Genomic DNA, 4,224 nt, shown 5'->3' with positions numbered 1-4,224 from the left:
ATTCACTCTCAACAACCAACCACAACACCTTCACAAAACCTCCAAATAAACAACAATAACTGCCTTTAAATTCCCAATGGAGGATCATCTCACCTACATTAAGTATCAAGTCATGTTCTGCAAACATCTAGCGGGTCACTAGGTTAAATATCCACTCGAACGATGTCAAAACTGCGAAACTTAATAACGTTTTTGGCAAGATGTATGTCCGAGGTTGGGATGGCGAGCATTCCGGGAGTTCCAATTTTGCCCGCGAGGTGGCTCTTTGGAGACCCGCTGAATTTAAAGGGCGTATTCACCTGCCATCCTCCGGTAACTATTATCTGCATTTCTTGACTGCATTGTACTATTATTTATGTTCGCGCTTTTGTATGGCGGTTTCACGGAGTTTCGAGCAATTTTCTGCCAGGATTTCTTTGTACATAAAACATAACTAATATACATAATACGTCGGTTGTACTGAAGCTTAGGAATGGGGAAGTCTCATTTTTTCTTAATTTCATTCCAAGTTGTTAACAATGATGAATGTGTGCTTATTTGAGATTCCAGCTGTCAGGTGCTTGATTCCGAAATCTAATTATAATTCGGCGTCAACCAGAATGAGCTACCTGAATGGGCATGGAACATTACGAGCAAAATTTATTGAGAAAAATATAACTAATATTTACTTCATATTTTGTTTGTTCTTAATTCCTGTTCCTGTGTTAGGCCTATCCTATATATTGATACTCCAATGAACAAGCAAGACCTCAGTGCAGAAGAGCGCGCGCGCGCGCGCGCACACACACACACACACACACACACACACACACACACACACACACACACACAGGGAGGGAGGAAGGGAGGGGAAGGATGCTAGGTGGGTCTAAGAGAAAGAGAAAGAGGATTACCTAGCAAAGTTACGGTGGACCCCTAGATATCCGAGAAATCTTTGCTAAGCTGGGTTAATTCGCCTGGCGGTAACTACAGTAGAATCAAACTGTGACATCGGTGTTCTGCAGGAGCTAAAATTGGAATAATATAAAAAAGATGTTAAGAAAAATCACGAAATAATAATACAAAAAAGATATTAAATAAGACGTATTAGTTAAAGAAGAATAATATCTCTTCCAATACAGTAGACCAACAATGAGAAGAGTAAAAAGTACTGCATAAAATACTCTCTCTCCCTCTCTCTCTCTCTCTCTCTCTCTCTCTCTCTCTCTCTCTCTCTCTGTATGTATGTATCCATGCATTTGTCTTTATTTATCATGCACCAGTCTATCTACTTGTCTGTCTATCCACCATCTATCTGTGCTGCCTATTCATCATCTATCTATTTGTGCTGTCTATCCATCATGTCTATCTGTGCTGTCTATCCACCATTTATCTATTTACCTAGCTATCTATTTTTCTCTCCATCCATTCATCAATCCATCCATCCATCCATTCATCCATCCATTCATCCATCCATCCATCAATACATACATACTTACATGCATACATCCGTATCTCACTATCCACCTGTCTATCTATCTGTTTATCTGTCTGCCCACTCATCCATCCATCCATCCATCCGTACCTACATGCATACACACATACAGAACATCTGTTTCTATCCAACTATCTGTTTATCTATCTATATGTTTATCTATCTCCTGTTAGGCGTAATCTTCTTTAACCCCAAGTTCAGTAACATGAGCAAACAAACAAAAAAAGAACGAACATACTGCCTTTGGGGACACCTCTCGTAGTAAAGGGGTTAGGGTGAGGGGAAGAGGGCGTATCCAGCACTGCTATGGGGGGGGGGTCTCGCTCGCCCATAACCCTCCCCCTCACCGCCCACCTCAGTTCTTACCAGTGTCAGATCTTTATGCACACACACACACACACACACACACACACACACACACACACACACACACACACCATAGCCACCACTTTCGCAATGACTGTAGTAATCGTGCAGTCAGTGGTACTACATAGCAACAGTGGGGCCATAACTGATAACAGCTTCACAAAGATTTATGGTATACTCGTGAAAAAAATAATAATAATAATAACATCGCCACCGTTGTCTTTCTGTCTGTGTTTCTTGATCGGTCTGTCTGTCTGTTTCCCCCTTCCGTCCGTCCGTCTATCTGTGTGCCTGTCTGTTCCTCGGCGTCTGTCCATCTGTGTGCCTGTATGTTGGTTGTTGTTGTTTTTTTGGCTGCCTTTCTGTCTGTCTGTCTGTCTGTCTGTCTGTTCGTCGGTCTCTGTCGGTGCCTGACTATTCGTCGGTCTCTGTCGGTGCCTGGCTATTTGTAGGTCTCTATCGGTGCCTGGCTATTCGTCGGTCTGTACCCTGTCCGAAGTCAAAGGTCAAGGTCACTGGAGTAAAAAGAAAACTACCTCAAGTGGACGGTTCTCCATATCTGATCGAGGCATTCCAGGTGACACTGTATTGTGCTTCTTCAACACTTCACAACGTCAGTGGAGTTAAATGTTTGAAAAGTATACAAATTCAGCAAACATGTCAACAATATGTCTTCTCAAGATTTGCCCAGCAGGAAACTTATTGGTAAACTTTCTTCAGATAGGACAACGTTTGTATATAATTCTTCCGTAACTTATGCGGCCACCGAAACACTTCGGAGCCAAACCAGGTGGAAGAATAACGTGAAAAAGACGACTAAAATCCACATCACACCTGACTGCTGAATGTGTGGGAGGGAAAAACAAGAAAGAGCTTAGTTCTCTAGTCCACCTCAGAGAGACTACAAAAGTGAGGAAATCAGACATTTATACACGGGACGTAGGACCTTTGTTGTACTTACTGCTGATTAGCTGCCCTCCTCTATTGTGTTGACCTGACCTGGTGGCCTTATCGTGACCTGACCTCAGCTCGTCCCTATGGTTAATCTCTCCCCCTTCCCCTCCCATTTGGTGAGGTCAATGCCACACCTGCCGCAGTGGCTGACCAACACAAAAGCCATCTCTATGATTAGTGACTTGCTTTGTACGTATACGTACTGATCATACGTCAACACAATAGAGGAGGGCAGGTAATCAGCAATAAATACAACAAAGGTCTTAGGCATGTCCTGTGTATGAAATATCTATCATACCCTCACATTTGTACAGTCTCTCTGAGGATGGATTCTGTGTAGTCCAAAATGTTAGAGGAATAAAGAACTTACGTTCTTCCTTATTTTTCCCTCCCCCACATTCCTATCCATTTGTCAAAATGAATCAAGAACACTTGACTGCCATGGAGGCTTGATATCGTAGAACCTGGCTACGATTCTTTATGAAGAAAGCACCTGATATTATTACAATTCTCTTATACTGTACGAGAATATACCTGTACACAGCCTGTACATAGTGGGGGAAGTACTGAAATTTTAGGTTGCATGGTGGTTCTACGGGCAGGCTTAATTCTTTAATCCTTTCGGTACGACTGCGCCCTTTTTACTTTCTTCTCTTTACCGCCAGACGATTCTACTGAGCTGAGGAGAGACGCCTCGTAATCAAGCCTTTGGGAGTAAGTCGGGTCTCTGTAATGAAGCCAATGTGGGGAAGTCAGCTATTGTTCTGACCTCTTCGTCTACCTTTATTAACTCAATAAGGGTCACATTCTCACGGCGTTTGGAGGCTTTTTAGCACATCTTCCTTTGTATCTTTTCTAAATCATGCCTTCATTATCTGTTATGTATTTTGAGAACTTTTTGATACAGACATGCTTTGTATTACTATATCCATTAAACAAGATTTTACGATCAGGCTTGTATGACTCATCTCAGCGTCATAAAATACAGTACAATAAAGTTATCCCGATCAAGAGAAGGTTAATGGACGTGACTCACAGTTAACTGAATAAGAAAGAGAGAGAGAGAGAGAGAGACAGACAGACAGACAGAGAGACAGAGAAACCAATGTATAGCAGCTCTTGAAATGCTATAACCTTCTTACGGAACGGAACGCCTCTTGTATTTTATCCCATCTTACGCAAAACAATTTCATTCAGTCGAAAGCGAATCATATGGGCCTGAGAGTTACAATTTTTACTACTTCCACTACTACTACTATTACTCTTACGACTACTACTACTACTATTACTCTTACTACTACTACTACTACTACTACTATTACTCTTACGACTACTACTACTACTACTACTACTACTACTACTGGAATGCTGGTGGCGGGTCCCCTCAAAGCGCGGGGCCCGTATCATTTTACATTTGCTATTAGGTTAAT

The sequence above is a fragment of the Coenobita brevimanus genome, chromosome 62 (assembly GCF_032717465.1).
Source record: "Coenobita brevimanus isolate Jiangsu-jjx chromosome 62, ASM3271746v2, whole genome shotgun sequence".
NCBI classification, from domain to species: Eukaryota; Metazoa; Arthropoda; class Malacostraca; order Decapoda; family Coenobitidae; genus Coenobita; species Coenobita brevimanus.
Note: the sequence above shows the minus strand (reverse complement) of the source record.